Consider the following 19,696-nt stretch of genomic DNA (forward strand, 5'->3'; position numbering starts at 1 on the left):
ATTCTATTCAAAATTTTTAAGAATGAATTCTAGTGTTTCATGATGATTTGTTGAAGCCTGGCTGGCTGTAAGCCATGTCTAATTTTTGGACTGGGGTTTCAACTTACCATCACAAATGAAGAGATTCTCACACACTTAGTTGCTCTATACATGAAAAGTATCCATATCTGCTGAAGCTTGGCTGGCCATTGGCCATGTCTAGTGTTTTGGACTGAAGCTTTCATTGAAAGCTTGGCTGGCTAGTGAGCCATGTCTAATTCCTGGACTGAAGCTTTAGACTAAGAATGCAAGATTCCTGGAATTCATATTAAAAATTTTGGAATCCTTATTTTTTCTTTTTTATATAATTTTCGAAGAAAATCCAAAAAAATTAGAAAATCATAAAAATCAAAAATATTTTTCTGTTTCTTGTTTGAGTCATGAGTCATGTCATAAGTTTGGTGTCATTTGCATGTGCATCTTGCATTTTTCGAAAATTTCATGCATTCATAGTGTTCTTCATGATCTTCAAGTTGTTCTTGGTAAGTCTTCTTGTTTGATCTTGATGATTTTTTGTTTTGTGTTGTATGGTGTTTTTCATATGCATTCTTGAATTCTTAGTGCGTAAGCATTAAAGAATTCTAAGTTTGGTGTCTTGCATGTTTTCTTTGCATTAAAAATTTTTCAAAATTGTGTCTATGATGTTCATCTTGACATTCATAATGTTCTTGGTGTTCATCTTGACATTCATAGCATTCTTGCATGCATTCATTGTTTTGATCTAAAAATTTCATGCATTGCATCATTTTCATGTTTTTCTCTCTCATCATAAAAATTTCAAAAAATCAAAAAAATATCTTTCCCATTTTCTCTCATAAAATTCGAAAATTTGGATTGATTTTTTCAAAAATTTTTAAAATCAAATTGTTTCTCATGAGTCAAATCAAATTTTCAATTTGAAAATCTTATCTTTTTCAAAATCTTTTTCAAAAATCAAATCTTTTTCAAAATTCTTAGTTATTTTCGAAAATTTCAAAAATATTTTTCAAAAATCTTTTTCTTATTTTTATACCAAATTTTCGAAAATAACAATAACAATTAATGTTTTGATTCAAAAATTTCAAGTTTGTTACTTACTTGTTAAGAAAGATTCAAACTTTAAGTTCTAGAATCATATCTTGTGATTTCTTATGAATCAAGTCATTAATTGAGATTTTAAAAATCAAATCTTTTTCAAAACTAATTTCTAAAATATCTTCTTATCTTACCTTTTTCAAAAAGTTGGTTTCAAAATATCTTTTCTAACCTCCTAACTTCTTATCTTTTCAAAATTTGTTTCAACTAACTAACTAACTTTTTGTTTGTTTCTTAACTTTTTCAAAACTACCTAACTAACTCTCTCTCTCTCTCTAATTTTCGAAAATATCTCCCCCCTTTTTCAAAAATTTCTTTTTAATTAACTAAGTATTCTTATTTTTATTTTTTATTTTAAAAAATTTTTGAAAAACACTAACATTTTTCAAAAACCATTTTCGAAAATCACTAACTCTTTTTCAAAAATATTTTTCGAAAATTCTCCCTCTCCCATCTTATTCTATCTATTTATTCATCTACTAACATCTCATCTCACATCTCTACCCTCCTCACAGTTGTGTTTCTTCCATTATATTACATTCTTTGTCTCCCCCTCTTCTTCTACTCACACAGGGATCCCTATGCTGTGGTATAAAGGATCCATATTATTATTATTATTTTTTTCTGTGCCCTCTTCTTTGTCATATGAGCAGGAGCAAGGACAAGAATATTCTTGTTGAAGCAGATCCGGAACCTGAAAGGACTCTGAAGAGAAAATTAAGAGAAGCTAAATTACAACAATCCAGAAATAACCTTTCAGAAATTTTCGAACAGGAAGAGGAGATGGCAGCCGAAAATAATAATAATGTAAGGAAGATGCTTGGTGACTTTACTGCACCTAATTCCAATTTACATGGAAGAAGCATCTCCATTCCTGCCATTGGAGCAAACAACTTTGAGCTGAAACCTCAATTAGTTTCTCTGATGCAGCAGAACTGCAAGTTTCATGGACTTCCATCTGAAGATCCTTTTCAGTTCTTAACTGAATTCTTGCAGATATGTGATACTGTTAAGACTAATGGAGTAGATCCTGAAGTCTACAGGCTCATGCTTTTCCCCTTTGCTGTAAGAGACAGAGCTAGATTATGGTTGGATTCTCAACCCAAAGACAGCCTGAACTCTTGGGATAAGCTGGTCACGGCTTTCTTAGCCAAGTACTTTCCTCCTCAAAAGCTGAGCAAGCTTAGAGTTGATGTTCAAACCTTCAGACAGAAAGAAGGTGAATCCCTCTATGAAGCTTGGGAAAGATACAAACAGTTGACCAAAAGGTGTCCTTCTGACATGCTTTCAGAATGGACCATCCTGGATATATTCTATGATGGTTTATCTGAGCTATCAAAGATGTCACTGGACACTTCTGCAGGTGGATCCATTCACCTAAAGAAAATGCCTGCAGAAGCTCAAGAACTCATTGACATGGTTGCTAATAACCAGTTCATGTACACTTCTGAAAGGAATCCTGTGAGTAATGGGACGCCTATGAAGAAGGGAGTTCTTGAAATTGATACTCTGAATGCCATATTGGCTCAGAATAAAATATTAACTCAGCAAGTCAATATGATCTCTCAGAGTCTGCATGGAATGCAAGCTGCATCCAACAGTACTCAAGAGGCTTCTTATGAAGAAGAAGCTTATGATCCTGAGAACCCTGCAATAGCAGAGGTGAATTACTTAGGTGAACCTTATGGCAACACCTATAACTCATCATGGAGAAATCATCCAAATTTCTCATGGAAGGATCAAAAGCCTCAACAAGGCTTTAATAATAGTGGAAGAAACAGGTTTAACAATAATAAACCTTTTCCATCATCCACTCAGCAACAGACAGAGAACTCTGAACAAAATGCTTCTAATTTAGCAAATCTAGTCTCTGATCTATCCAAGGCCACTATGAGCTTCATGAATGAAACAAGGTCTTCCATTAGAAATTTGGAAGCACAAGTGGGCCAGCTGAGTAAAAGGATCACTGAAATCCCTCCCAGTACTCTCCCAAGCAATACAGAAGAGAACCCAAAAGGAGAGTGCAAGGCCATTGACATAAGCGCCATGGCCGAACCTACAAGGGGAGTGGAGGACGTGAATCCCAAGGAGGAAGACCTCCTGGGATGTCCAGTAATCAATAAGGAGCTTCCCTCTGAGGAACCAAAGGACTCTGAGGCTCATCTAGAGACCATAGAGATTCCATTGAACCTCCTTATGCCCTTCATGAGCTCTGATGAATATTCCTCTTCTGAAGAGAATGAGGATGTTACTGAAGAGCAAACTGCCAAGTTTCTTGGTGCAATCATGAAGCTGAATGCCAAATTATTTGGCATTGATGCTTGGGAAGTTGAACCTCCCTTGTTCATCAATGAACTAAGTGATCTGGATCAACTGACATTGCCTCAGAAGAGACAGGATCCTGGAAAGTTCATAATACCTTGTACTATAGGCACCATGATCTTTAAGGCTCTGTGTGACCTTGGTTCAGGGATAAACCTCATGCCCCTCTCTGTAATAGAGAAACTGGAAATCTATGGGGTGCAAGCTGCTAAAATCTCATTAGAGATGGCAAACAGTTCAAGAAAACAGGCTTATGGACAAGTAGAGGACATGTTAGTAAAGGTTGAAGGCCTTTATATCCCTGCTGATTTCATAGTCCTGGATACTGGAAAGGAAGAGGATGAATCCATCATCCTAGGAAGACCTTTCCTGGCCACAGCAAGAGCTGTGATTGATGTTGACAGAGGTGAACTAGTCCTTCAATGGAATGAGGACTCCCTTGTGTTTAAAACTCAAGGACCTCCCTCTGCAACCATGGAGAGGAAGCATGAAAAGCTTCTCTCAAAGCAGAGTCAACCCAAGCCCCCACAGTCAAACTCTAAGTTTGGTGTTGGGAGGCCACAACCAAACTCTAAGTTTGGTGTTGAACTCCCATATCCAAACTCTAAGTTTGGTGTTGGAGAGTTTCAACAATGCTCAGAACATCTGTAAGGCTCCATGAGAGCCCACTATCAAGCTATTGACATTAAAGAAGCGCTTTTTGGGAGGCAACCCAATGTTTATTTATCTAATTTTGTTTTTGTTTTTCATGTTTTATTAGGTTCATGATCATGTGGAGTCACAAAATAAATATAAAAATAAAAAAACGGAATCAAAAACAGCAGAAGAAAAATCACACCCTGGAGGAGCATCTGTCTGGCGTTCAAACGCCAGAACAGAGCATGGTTCTGGCGCTGAACGCCCAAAATGGGCAGCTTCTGGGCGCTGAACGCCAGAACAGGCATGGTTCTGGCATTCAACGCCAGAAATGGCACACAAATGGGCGTTGAACGCCCAAAATGGCCACCAACCTGGCGCTGAACGCCCAGAGTTGTATGCAAAGGCATTTTTACATGCCTAATGGGTGCAGGGATGTAAATCCTTGAAACACCTCAGGATCTGTGGACCCCACAGGATCTACTCAGGATCTGTGGACCCCACAGGATCCACTCAGGATCTGTGGACCCCATAGGATCCCCACCTACCTCCACTCACTTCTTCTCACCACTCTTTTTCACACAACCCCATAAATACTCTTCCCCAAAAACCCTTCACCAATCACCTCAAACTCTCTTCCCCATCACCTCTTCACCACTCACATCCATCCACTCTTCCCCATAAACCTACCTCATAAACTCCACTTACCTTCAAAAATTCAAAACCAATTTCCCACCCAAACCCACCCATATGGCCGAAACCTTTCCCCCCCTCCCTTCCCTATATAAAGACCTCCATTCTTCATCAAATTCACATAACACATCCCTCTACACTCCTCTTGGCCGAAACCACATCTCCCTCTCCCTCTCCATATTTCTTCTTCTTCTTCTTCTATTCTTTTGTTTATTGCTCGAGGGCGAGCAATATTCTAAGTTTGGTGTGGTAAAAGCATAAGCTTTTTGTTTTTCCATTACCATTGATGGCACCTAAGACCGGAGAATCCTCTAGAAAGGGGAAAGGGAAGACAAAAGCTTCCACATCCGAGTCATGGGAGATGGAAAGGTTCATCTCCAAAGCCCATCAAGACCACTTCTATGATGTTGTGGCCAAGAAGAAGGTGATCCCTGAGGTCCCTTTCAAACTCAAAAGAAATGAGTATCCGGAGATCTGACATGAAATTCAAAGAAGAGGTTGGGAAGTTCTAACAAATCCCATCCAACAAGTCGGCATCCTAATGGTTCAAAAGTTCTATGCTAATGCATGGATCACCAAGAACCATGATCAAAGTAAGAACCCGAATCCAAAGAACTATGTTACAATGGTTCGGGGGAAATACTTAGATTTTAGTTCGGAGAATGTGAGGTTGGCGTTTAACTTGCCCATGATGCAAGGAGATGAACGCCCCTACACTAGAAGGGTCAACTTTAATCAAAGGTTGGACCAAGTCCTTATGGACATAGGTGTAGAAGGAGCTCAATGGAAGATTGACTCCAAAGGCAAGCCGGTTCAACTAAGAAGATTGGACCTCAAGCCTGTAGCTAGAGGATGGTTGGAGTTCATTCAATGCTCAATCATTCCCACTAGCAACCGGTCTGAAGTTACTGTAGACCGGGCCATCATGATCCATAGCATCATGATTGGAGAAGAGGTGAAAGTTCATGAGATTATACCTCAAGAACTCTACAAGGTGGCTGACAAGTCCTCCACTATGGCAAGGTTAGCCTTCTCTCACCTCATTTGCCATCTATGCAATTCGGCTGGGATTGACATAGAGGGAGATATCCTCATTAAAGAGAACAAGCCCATCACTAAGAAAAAGATGGAGCAAGCAAGAGAATCCATTCATGGAGCTCAAGAGGCGTATGAAGCTCATCACCATGAGATCCCGGAGATGCCTCAAATGCACTTTCCTCCACAAAACTACTGGGAGCAAATCAACACCTCCCTAGGAGAATTGAGTTCCAATATGGGACAACTAAGGGTGGAACATCAAGAGCACTCCATCATGCTTCATGAAATAAGAGAAGATCAAAAAGCAATGAGGGAGGAGCAACAAAGACAAGGAAGAGACATAGAAGAGCTCAAGGACATCATTGGTTCCTCAAGAAGGAAACACCACCATCACTAAGGTGGATTCATTCCTTGTTCTTATTTCTTCTGTTTTCGTTTTCTATGTTATGTGCTTATCTATGTTTGTGTCTTCATTACATGATCATTAGTAGTAGTAACTATGTCTTAAAGTTATGAATGTCCTATGAATCCATCACCTCTCTTAAATGAAAAATGTTTTAAATCAAAAGAACAAGAAGTACATGAGTTTCGGATTTATCCTTGAACTTAGCTTAATTATATTGATGTGGTGACAATACTTCTTGTTTTCTGAATGTATGCTTGAACAGTGCACATGTCTTTTGAAGTTGTTGTTTAAGAATGTTAAATATGTTGGCTCTTGAAAGAATGATGACTAGGAGACATGTTATTTGATAATCTGAAAAATCATGAAAATGATTCTTGAAGCAAGAAAAAGCAACAAAGAGCAAAGCTTGCAGAAAAAAAAAATAGGCAAAAAAAAAATAGAAAAAAAAAAGAAAAAAAAGCAAGCAGAAAAAGCCAAAAGCTCTTAAAACCAAGAGGCAAGAGCAAAAAGCCAATAACCCTTAAAACCAAAAGGCAAGGGCAAATAAAAAGGATCCCAAGGCTTTGAGCATCAGTGGATAGGAGGACCTAAAGGAATAAAATCCTGGTCTAAGCGGCTAAACCAAGCTGTCCCTAACCATGTGCTTGTGACGTGTAGGTGTCAAGTGAAAACTTGAGACTGAGCGGTTAAAGTCAAGGTCCAAAGCAAAAAAAAAAAAAGAGTGTGCTTAAGACCCTGGACACCTCTAATTGGGGACTTTAGCAAAGCTGAGTCACAATCTGAAAAGGTTCACCCAGTTATGTGTCTGTGGCATTTATGTATCCGGTGGTAATACTGGAAAACAAAGTGCTTAGGGCCATGGCCAAGACTCATAAAGAAGCTGTGTTTAAGAATCATCATACTGAACTAGGAGAGTCAATAACACTATTCGAAATCTGAAGTTCCTATAGATGCCAATCATTCTAAACTTCAATGGATAAAGTGAGATGCCAAAACTATTCAAGAGGCAAAAAGCTATAAGTCCCGCTCATATGATTGAAGCTCTGTTTCATTGATAGTTTGGAATTTATAGTATATTCTCTTCTTTTTATCCTATTTGATTTTCAGTTGCTTGGGGACAAGCAACAATTTAAGTTTGGTGTTATGATGAGCGGATAATTTATACGCTTTTTGACATTGTTTTTAGTATGTTTTTAGTAGAATCTAGTTACTTTTAGGGATGTTTTCATTAGTTTTTATGTTAAATTCACATTTCTGGACTTTACTATGAGTTTGTGTGTTTTTCTATGATTTCAGGTATTTTCTGGCTGAAATTGAGGGACTTGAGCAGAAATCAGATTCAGAGGTTGAAGAAGGACTGCTGATGCTGTTGGATTCTGACCTCCCTGCACTCAAAATGGATTTTCTGGAGCTATAGAACTCGAAATGGCGCGCTTCCAATTGCGTTGGAAAGTAGACATCCAGGGCTTTCCAGACATATATAATAGTCCATACTTTGGCCAAGAATAGACGACGTAAACTGGCGTTCAACGCCAGCTTTCTACCCAAATCTGGCGTCCAGCGCCAGAAAAGGAGTCAAAACCATAGTTGAACGCCCAAACTGGCACAAAAGCTGGCGTTCAACTCCAAGGAGGACTTCTACACGTGCAACACTCAAGCTCAGTCCAAACACACACCAAGTGGGCCCCGGAAGTGGATTTATGCATCAATTACTTACTTCTGTAAACCCTAGTAGCTAGTTTATTATAAATAGGACCTTTTACTATTGTATTAGACATCTTTTTGACCATCATGGAACGCATTGTTCTTAGACCATGGGGGCTGGCCACACAGCCATGCCTGGACCTTCACTTATGTATTTTCATACGGTAGAGTTTCTACACTCCATAGATTAAGGTGTGGAGCTCTGCTGTTCCTCAAAGATTAATGCAAAGTACTAATGTTTTCTATTCAATTCATCTTATTTCGCTTCTAAGATATCCATTCGCACCCAAGAACGTGATGAAGGTGATGATTATGTGTGACACTCATCACCATTCTCCCCTATGAACACGTGCCTGACAAACACTTCTGTTCTACATGAAATAAGCTAGAATGAATATCTCTTAGATCTCTTAACCGGAATCTTCGTGGCGTAAGCTAGAATGATGGCGGCATTCAAGAGAATCCGGAAAGTCTAAACCTTGTCTGTGGTATTCCGAGTAGGATTCAATGATTGAATGACTGTGATGAGCTTCAAACTCGCGATTGTTGGGCGTTAGTGACAGACGCAAAAGGAGGGTGAATCCTATTCCAGCATGATCGAGAACCGACAGATGATTAGCCGTGCTGTGACAGAGCATGTGAGCATATTTTTCACTGAGAGGAGGGGATGTAGCCACTGAAAACGGTGATGCCCTTGCATAAAGCCAGCCATGGAAAGGAGTAAAACTGATTGGATGAAGATAGCAGGAAAGCAGAGGTTCAGAGGAACGAAAGCATCTCCATTCGCTTATCTGAAATTCTCACCAATGAATTACATAAGTATTTCTATCCCTATTCTATTATTTATTATTCGAAAACATCATTATCAATTTATATCTGCCTAACTGAGATTTGCAAGGTGACCATAGCTTGCTTCATACCAACAATCTCCGTGGGATTCGACCCTTACTCACGTAAGGTATTACTTGGACGACCCAGTGCACTTGCTGGTTAGTTGTATTGAAGTTGTGAACCATGGTATTGGCACCATGTTCTTGGCGCCATTGCCAGGGAAAGAAAGAGCCATGAATTTTACATAATTAAAGTGTAATCACGATTACGCGTACCAAGTTGCTCACGTTGCCAGGGATTGTTCGAGCCTGGACATCACAATTTCGTGCACCAGTGAACCACTACATACTTTTTCTTTTATTTTGGATATTTTTATGTATTTTTCTCTTTTTTTTACTGTTATTTTCTGAGTATTTATACATTGCTTTTATGTATTTTTACTCTATATTCTGCATTTTGCATCTTTAGTTCATATTTTAGCCATTTAGTTTATTTTAGTTATTTAGTTTAGTTTACAATTCTGATTTATTAATGGATTAATTAGTATAGTTTACCCTTTTTAGCATAAGATAGTATAGTTTAAATTGAAAAATATAAAAAGGAAGCAAGCTAAGAAATTGAACATATCAGATTTAAATCCATAAACCTTGTATATAGCATTACATGATGTAGTTAAGCTGACAACATTTCATCAAGGAGGAACATTAAAACTTTAAAAGCTACCCTAAATAATTTTTTTATGAGAATAATGGAAATTTTTAACTAAACCTGCATAACATATATGAATGATATATGATGCTTGAGTTAGAGAACACACAGCCTGTGAGTCTTGAGCTTAATTGTATGGTTGCATTCAAACCATAATTTCATTTCTGTGTGTCTCACTTCTTTTTATTCTGATGTTCTTTACTTTGCTTTAATCTATATGTCCAATTATAGAATATAGAATGTAGATACATACCAAAAGAATGATTGAGGCCATCGTTTGATTTTAGCTCACTTACCCCGAAAATAGCCTACCTTTTACATCATCCTTGTTAGCCCCCTTGAGCCTTTTAAAACCATTTTATTCTATTTAGCCACACTACTAGCCTTAAGCAGAAAAACAAAATAAAATCCCAAGTTGAATCCTTGGTTAGCTTAAGATAGAAAACTATGAATAGATTAGAACATGGGAAACCTATTGGGAACATGGATGATAGAAACAAAAGGGTAGAAGAGTTAAAAGAAATAAAATAAATTTGGGAAGCATGCTCATGAGAAATCAAAATGATTCAATTACCATGTTCAAAAAAAAAAGAGTTATTTTTCAGCATTTAATAAAAGGGAATACAAAAGAAACCCCCCCAATGCAACAATGCACATGGGATAAAAATAAATTTGAAACATGAGCATGTAACAACAAGTGGAGAAATATGGGAAATTAGGTAAAGAAGTTTTGTTTTACTAGATATGTATGTTAGGTGAAATCTTAGTCTAATTAAGGATTCACTTATTAGCTCACTTAACCTTATACATATATCCTTGCCTTTACCTTGGCCCCATTACAACCTTAATTAAAGACCTCATGACTTTTTGGAATGACTATATTTTATAATTGTTGATTGGTTAGATGAAAAACAAAGCTATAGAAAGTAAGAATAAAAAGAAAAGTAGAGTGAATAAACCCAATAAACACTGAGTGACTAGAGGGTAAACACAAAATCCAGTGAGGGTTCAATAACTCATCAACATATATCTGTGCTTAAAATTACTAATTGTTTTGCAAGTTTGTACAATGTTTCCTTTCCCATCTCATTTGCTAAAATGCTTTATTATTTAAGGGTTGGCTATATATATATACATGACTCCTTGAGAATGTGAATTAACTTGGCTACATGAAAACTATATATATGAGTGAATAAATTAGAGTTGCATGATGTATCATTCATTTAGGTAGTTGCATTTAAATTAGGTTGCATTGCATGACATTCCATCACTTTAACCTTAATTATTTACCTTGGGTTTAGCATGAGGACATTCTAGTGTTTAAGTGTGGGGAGGTTGATAAACCCATATTTCATGAGTTCTTTTGTGCTTAATTTGAGTGATTTATTCAATCCTCCACCTACTTATTCATATTAACTGCATGGTTTTACTTTTCCTTCCTTATTATGTCATATTGTGAAAAACATGTTTCCTAAGCTTTAAAAATTAATTATTTTAATTACCTTTATTTCCATTCGATGCCGTGATTAGTGTGTTGAGTAGTTTCAGATTTTCTAAGGCAGAATGACTTAAAGGATGGAAAAGGAAACATACAAAAATGGAAGGAGAAAGCAAAACGGAGCTTTGAAGAAAACTGGTATTCACGCGATCGCATGGACGATGTGATCGTGTGCCAGAAGCGAAGATGCAGCACCGCGGCCGCATGACTGACGCGACCGTGCGACATAAGCAGAACGCATACGACGCGGACGCGTGACTGACGCGACCGCGTGGCAAGGAAAAGCTCCGAATGACGCAACCGCGAAACCCACGTGGATGCGTGACAGAGGCCACGTATCAGAATTTACAGAATACGCCCTCAGCGATTTCTGAAGCCCTTTTTGGCCCAGATCCAAGTACAGACAGCATAGACCAGAGGTTATAAAGTGTGGGAATGCACCCATTCAAAGAAAAGAGCTCGCAATTTTTATTACTTTCGATGATTTAGATTTAGTTGGGAGGGAGATCTTCTCCTCTCTCTCTTTTAGGATTAGAATTTAGGATTTCTTCTTGCTTTAAGAGTGACTCTTAATCCAGGTTTTACGTTTCTTTGTTTTAGCTTCCTTTTACTTTTATTTATTCCAGCACTTGAATTGATCAGTGAATTTATGAATTTCTTCCATGTTATAGATTGTTATTTGAATTAATAATATTTGAGGTATTTTCAGTTTATGATTGTTCTCTTTGATTTAAGCTACCATTGCCTCCCATCTAAGGACATTTTTATTATTCTAGCAATTTTACTTTTTCCCCTTTTGGTCCTGGTTAAGAAATCAGTAACTCAACAGTTATCAAACTCAACATATTTGATAATCGTTATCTTGCTAATCGAGCTGAACTTAAGTAATCCCAACCTTTTCTTAGGAAATAAATAGGATTCAAAGGTCAATTTAATTAGTCCCTTGACTTTCCTTTGCTTTAGTAAAGGTTGACCAAGTGGAATCTAGATTCAACTTTCATTATAGTTGAGAGAGATAACTAAGTTGGACCTCTAATTTCTCTTACCTTGCCAAAAGTTTGCTTTACAGTATTTATTTATTTTAATTGCCATTTACTTTACTTGTCATTTAAATTACTTGCTTCTCATCTTCTAAACCCCGATTACAACCTTTATAGCCAATAATAAGAACATACCTCCTCGCAGTTCCTTGAGAAGACGACCCGAGGTTTGAATACTCGGTTAACAATTTCTAAAGGGGTTTGTTACTTGTGACACCCAAAATGTTTGTACGAAGGGATTTTTGTCGGTTTAGAGACTATATCTACAATGCGACTGTTTTTATGACATTCTTTACTGGCAAAAATCCCAACGTCAGTGCCTAAACCAAAATAATAATAAAGGAAGGAAAAAAAACCAGAAAAAGAGTCAATGACATATATAGAATTTTAGTGGTTTAATTGAATGTCTACATTGAAAAGATCAAGAGATACAAGTTATTACTTATCTACATTGATTAAACATATATAGAATTTTAGTGGTTTAATTGAATGTCTACATTGATTAAAAAAAATGAAACATATAATACTCAAACACATTGATAAATTTTTAACATTAACAATTTTATTATAGCAAAAGATGCATTCATACCACTAGTAAGAAAAAGGTTTAACAACAGCATGCTGAGAACCAAATTATTCCATTGGGTTTATTGATAACAATAGAAGATGCAGTGTTATCCCCCATAAGGCCATAACGCAAGCAAAAGTAGGAGATCCTACAAGAAATTTCAATTTTAGTACATGGAACCAGTGTTTGAGAATAAGTCCACTTTTAATACAAGGAAGAAATCTACCTGTTCATCCTCTAGCCATATATAGTGAGTTTTTTATCAGATAGATTCTGGTGACCAAATTATTCAAGAACCTGGAATAGGTAAGGTTGCTATAAGTCTAGGTAAGGTTGCTAAGTTTCCTGTTCCCTCTGTATATACACTAGCATCAATCAAAACGAGGTTTTCCACCTGAAAAGATGAACTACAAATGAATGATAAGTTCACACCAGAGTCACTAAATGAAAATTTTGCTTAATGTAAAATAAATTACTCAGAAACTGGTGATAAACCCCTATTTTATGATTCATCTTGTGCTCAATTGAGTGTTTTTATCAATTCTTCACCCACTTATTCATATAAATTGCATGGTTTTACAATTCCTTCCTTATTATGTGATATATGTAAAAACATGTTTCCTATGCCTTAAAAATATTAATTTTAATTATCCTTTATTACCATTCGATGCCGTGATCTGTGTGTTAAGTAATTTCAGGCTTCATAGGGTAGGAATGGCTTAGAGGACAGAAAGGAAACGTGCAAAAGTGGAAGGAACGCACAAAATGGAGTTTTGAAGAAAATGGCAGCGATCCGCACGCATAGACGACACGCACGCGTGCCTAGCGGAGAACACAAGCGACATGCACGCATGGACGACGCGAATGCGCACCTAGCAAAAAGCACGAGCGACACGTACGCGTGACTGACGCGTACGCATGATAAGGAAATCTCCAAATGACGCGCACGCGTGACCCACGCGCACGCGTGACGGACACCACATGTAGAAAATTGTAGAAGTCACCCCCAGCGATTTCTGGGCCCTTTTTTGGCCCAAATCCAAGCCCAGAAACATAGAATAGAGGCTGGAGAATGAGGGAATCAAATCATTCATTCATACAACAATCATTATTCATAATTTTAGGTTTTAAATGTAGTTTTAGAGAGAGAGAGGCTCTCTCCTCTCTCTTAGGTTTTTAGGATTAGGATTTCTCTTAGTTTAGGATTATTTCTTCTTAATTCCAGGTTACATGTTCCTTTAATTTACTTTTATTTGCTCTATTACTTTAGTTGCTCTATTTCACTTGCTAATTACTTATGTTGCCAAATTGGCTTATGAACTCTTCATGTTAGATTTGAATTTATGTTTAAATGTAATTTGAGGTATTTCAGATTTATGATTGCTTTCTTCTATTTATGATATAAATAATTTAGATTTTTCTCCCTTTGCTTTGGTTGATTAATTGGTGACACTTGAGTTATCAAACTCAGCTGTTGATTGAAAATTGGAATTTGCTGATTGATTTGGATCCCTCTAAAGCTAGTCTTTCCGTAGGAGTTGACTAGGACTTGAGGAATCAAATTGATTAGTCCACTTGACTTTTCTTTGTTTAGTAAGGGTTAACTAAGTTGGAGCAATAAACAATTCTCATCACACCTAATAAGGATAACTAGGATGGGATTTCCAGTTCTTATACCTTGCAATGGTTTTCATGATTATTAATTTATTTCCTTGTTCCCTATTTCAAAATCCCCAAAAAGATACAATTTCATAACCAATAATAAATCATACTTCCCTGCAATTCCTTGAGAGACGACCCGAGGTTTAAATACTTCAGTTATCAATTTTATTAGGGGTTTGTTACTTGTGACAACCAAACTTTTGTACGAAAGGATTCTTTGCTGGTTTAGAAACTATAATTACAACGTGATTATCTTTATAAAATTCTAGACCAGACAAAATTCCGTTCGTCAACTGGCTTGTTGTGGATAGCCTGAATTTAAATTATTAGATAGGACATACAGCTTCTGGATAATTGACTGCAAAATCAATGGCAACAGCAGAACCAAGGCTTGGTCCAACCAATATCATTGGCCTTTTGATGTAAGACTTCCAAAACTGGTAGGTAAATCAAATCCATCCTCAATACAATCCGAAACAATTGCAACAAAAACAACAATATACACATTAAATGAAACTTGAAAATTGGCAATACGAATATTCCTTTAGAATATAGGCTGAGGAACAAGTCAGACCCTATAGAATAACTGTCTTACTCAAATTCACATAGTTTATTAAGCACCTGATAGAAGTGTTCGTGCTTTGATACCACATCACATGAAGTAAGTTTTTTTGCTGAAGAAAAGAAGACAAATTGAGAATCATTAAAATGAAAAATCAGGGAGAGGAACAAACATAAAATAGGAAGAGTAAGTAACAAAAACAAACTTAGATCGGAGAATCCCCAACCGAGATTGTCAAAGGCCCAACCTAGGAAGAGTAAATAGGATATATTAGAGAAGCAGATGAGACCTGTGTGCAAATGTCAAGATTAGTATCAAACTGAACTCCAAGCTCAGAAGAAAAGGAACTCATTGGCAATAGAGTCCTAAAATACCCAAATCAAGAAGATAGTGATTAGTGAACTAACACCTCTGCAATCTTTAGCCCTCATATTTTGGGTGTAGCATCAATTAATCAATTAAGAACACAAATAGCACAGTCCACCTCATTTTAGCAAAGGGACTTAAAAAGTTAACACATTTTCTCTACTTTTCATTCATGGTTTTAAATGACGCAAGTGATGAGACTGCTCAATCACCAAGATATATGAATATATGCTATCAAATACTTATTAAGATGTAGGCAGAAAATTGCAATAGAATATAATGCTTACAAAGAGAGATTACTTTTATAAGCTTTTTTCTTAAAATATCCCTTACCTTTTGAGCGAAGGCATTACTGCATTTGGAGGTATCTTTGAGTATTCAGAAAGTATCCTATAGATAGAGGGTTAAACATCTTGTCTAATTACACAAGGTACACTACAATCCAACAAAACCCGCATCCCAAAAGTGGAAATAAGAACATGTGTGCACACACGTAAATATAAAATCAACAGAATTTTGATATGAATTAGCATCTAAAGTTTGAAAGCATTAAGCAAGAAAGATTACATAAATAACTTGAACAACAAAAATTAAGATACATATTAAAGAGATTTGCAACTTTTTCACATTCATCTTCATTGTAAAACCATATACCATTAACTTCTTGAGCTGCATTCCGATATAATATGTATGGCTTCTTAAGTTCATACTCAAAATCCAATAGATTCTATACTAGGTTGTCTGTGAGAACAAATATTACAAAGAAAGTTGCAAATCAGAAAGCTGATAGCACAAATCAGGCACACAGATGAATAAGAGCAGAGCATTAGTACATGTATATTTCTCCAAACAATGAGGAAATAATAAATCAAGCACTACCAAAAAGAGAATATGCAATCTACAGCAACAATAACGCAAAATATATTTGAATGATTGAATCTATCCAGCACTGAACATTAATTAGCATTTAGCGGTTAATCTTGGAACTAAAAACACCACGAAATAGATTCAATTAAAAAAAAAGAAATACAAATCTGAACCTGTATTTCGTCGATTCATGACAATGAACTGAAACTGAGGCTACACATTCCTGAAAAACACAAAATAAAAAAATAAGGGAAATTGGTCAAGGATCAAAGTGCACATGAACTGAAGCATATGGAAAGAGGAAGAAGCAGTGTTCATTAATGACCTCTTGACAACAAATAGAGATCATTCGACGTCCTTACGACTCTGAAAAAAAAAACAAAAAAGAATACACCCAGAAATTGAAGAAACAAGATGAGAGATTATAGAAATGTGTCAAGAGAGAGAGAGAGAGAGAGAGAGAGAGAGAGAGAGAGAGAGAGAACGGACCCACTGATTAGTTTCGCTGTTGAATTCGTAGAAAGAGACATGAGCGGCGGTGAAAAGAATCTCGGCGATGAAGGGATCGAAGCGCTGGAGGACGGTGAGATTCAGCACCTTGGTGCTCTGCCTATCCAGATTTGGCGTCAGTTTCTTACTCTGACTCTGTGACATCTTTAGCTCACAAATAGAATAACAACTTATAAGATGTACAAACTTATATATACAACCAGAGTGTTGGAAAGGGTAAAATCTTACAGGTTTGAAATTTGAAATTTAATAACAAACTAAATGAACTACTGGACCAAAGTTGGCCATTGAAGCCCCAGCACAGCATTCATTGCCATATGAGGATGGAATGAAGTTAAAATGTATACTAAAACTAAAAACAGGAGCGTTGCTTTAAATTAAAAATAGCAGTCATATTAGTTAATACAAACTGCAATTGATGTAGGGATTGGATTCACCTTTTTCTTCTTGACGGGTTTGAGGATCTTGATGATGCATTTTTCATTATCGGTGGAGTGAATACCCTCAAAGACCTCATTGTATTTCCCTCTTCCCACCTTCTTCACAACCTCGTAATCATCTTGCTCCCTGCAACTCATGAACTCAATTTTTTAAATAGACATTAAATAAACAAAATAGGAATTCAAATTGATAGGAAGGTAACTAAAGCAAATTCATTCCCTTCTTTCCCACTTTAAGAAGAATAGATAGTTAATTTTACCTCCCTGTAAGCATGAATGCATTGTAGAAGTGACTCCTTAGCCTTGAGGTTACTTTTTCCTTCCTGCTTTGCAAAATAACACCAGAAATTATTAATGTATCTCATAAAAGTTAAAAGTTAAATCTTGCTTATGTACTAAGGCTTAGAATCTGACCTGAATTTCCAGCAGTTCTTGCTTTGCTACCTCCACCGATGATAAAGTACTGGATGATTACAGCTGTGAAAAACCACAATTCTATTTTAATAGACATGCATAAGAGAAGAGGAATAGTGGATGCACAACTGATAAAATACAGACCAATATGAGCAGCGCTGCTTGGGCTTCCTTTTTGGAATCTCCCGGTGCACTGTGTTTCTTCAATTTGTCTTTTTGTTTCGACACTTTATCTAAATATTGACGTGCAATCCTGAGACGGAACAAGGAATCAGAGAGAATATCAAGGAACATCCGCTAAGTTCCTCAAAGCATGAACATAGATTAATGTCACGGGAATTATCGTTAAGTGCATTATCATTAAAACCACATAGTAACAAAGAAAGGAGAATTGGAATTAGAAAAAGAAACAAGCCTAAGATAATTTGATTTAGTTTTGATATTCAAAAAATTGTTCCCCAATTTTTTACCTAAAAATAAATTGAACAAGGAAGAAAATCAAAACCTGGAATTAAATAAAATAAATAGCAGTTAGCATAGAACAATCAAAACCTAGAATCAAACGAAATAAGGTTGATGAGGAGAAGAGAAGCTCAAAGAATAGAAACTAATAGAATACCTAGCAAATCGCATCAATGGAAGCAAATGTACCATCAGAGGAGAAGCATTGATGGACATGACACCGATAGAGGGGAAGAATCATTGATGGAGGAGAAGCTCGCAGAGCAGTGGCAATGTCGTTTTTGAATTCTGCCACACCAACACAACTCTCACACACATAAAACAAGGAATCGAAAGAACAGTAATAACCAGAGAGGAAGTAACAAATCATGAATCAAAAGAAGATGAAGAAGAAGAGGATGGGAATTTTGTATAAATACCTAAAAGTGAGAACGGACACGGAGAAGATGAGTTAGGGTAAGAATCTCACACAACATAGAGCGCAGAAGCTTGATAGAGGATAAGCTCGCATCAATGGCAGAGAAGCTCACAAGAATAGAGGAGAAGCTCGCATCAATGGAGGAGAAGAAGCCACTGGAGGAGAAGCTCATTGCTCACACTCTCCTCTGCGATTCGCAATTAGGTTTAGGTTGGTTTTTCTTCTAACAACAGTTATTACTGCCAAAATCATTAAAAATTGTCTCTGACTTACAAATACATTATGGCAGTGACATAAACTGCCTTAATTCATGAGCATTGTGGCGTTTTTACAAAACCGCCTTAATATTAATGACATTTTAACCAGTTTTTTTTGTAGTGATTGTTGGAAAGCCTGGATGTTAGCTTTCCAATGCCATTAAGAGCACGCCATTTGGACGTCTATAGCTCGAAAAATTCTCCTTAGAGTGCACGGAGGTCAGAATCCAACAGCATCTACAGTCCTTTCTCTGTCTTTGACTCAGACTTTTCCAAAGCTCCTCAATTTCAGCCATAAATTATCTGAAATCATCATAAAATGCAACAACTCAAAGTAGAATCCAAAAATGTGAATTTTACACTAAAACCTAAGAAAATATAATAAAACTTAGACAAAAGATAATAAAAACTATATGAAAATGATGCCAAAAAGCGTTTAAAATATCCGCTCATCAATCTGTCACTTCCCCAAAATAATAATGTTGCCACCCCCTTGATTTTTTTCTTCACCTCTTTGAAAACTGCTCAAGTGTACAGTTTCCAAGCAAAGAGATCGATGGAATCAAGCTCAGTTGTCAAAACTGGAGTGTAGTATGTCGAATAGAATTGGGTAGTCACCTCATTATTCCTATAGTGTTTCACAACTTGATCCAAGCTGTGAACCAACTCTAGTATACTATCAGTAAACTTAAGGAATCCCTTGATGAAAGCAGTAATGCCCTCACATCTAGAAATTATGCAAAATCCTGCACAGAAGTTACCTCGTAGGTATGCAGTTGCCCAACTCTCATTTATCTCATATGTGCTCTGGAACCCAACTATTTTTTTTTGTTAGGCCGAGCTTCTCTACGGAATTGTGCCAATACTCTTCTAACTCATATGGGTAAAAGTTTGCATAAATTTCCTTCTTGAACACTCGACGAAATTTTGCATCCTTAACTCGTTGAACACAATTCTTCTCTAAGTGCGACCCACAAAGCCGGTGCCTCGCAGATGGCAACACCTCATTGATTGTAGCACACATTGATTTATCCGCATATGTTACCACTAAAAAAGGTTTGTTTTACCTATTATATCGAGAAAATTTAGCAGAACCCACTTGTAAGTACGGATCTCCTCGTCCTCCAACAAAACAAACCCAAAATGCACGTCTGCCTATGATGATTTGAACGAGAAAAGAC

At 36.7% G+C, this 19,696-nt stretch overlaps 1 non-coding gene across 1 annotated transcript; it reads right to left on the reverse strand.

Moving 5' to 3' along the window:
- Nucleotides 1-2,292: 2,292 nt before the first annotated feature.
- On the reverse strand, nt 2,293-2,400 carry LOC148551052 (small nucleolar RNA R71). The gene has a single exon (XR_015893328.1). It is a non-coding gene; the product is annotated as a small nucleolar RNA R71 (small nucleolar RNA).
- Nucleotides 2,401-19,696: the final 17,296 nt, after the last annotated feature.

The sequence above is a fragment of the Arachis ipaensis genome, chromosome B7 (assembly GCF_059453495.1).
Source record: "Arachis ipaensis isolate K30076 ecotype BB chromosome B7, ASM5945349v1, whole genome shotgun sequence".
NCBI classification, from domain to species: domain Eukaryota; kingdom Viridiplantae; phylum Streptophyta; class Magnoliopsida; order Fabales; family Fabaceae; genus Arachis; species Arachis ipaensis.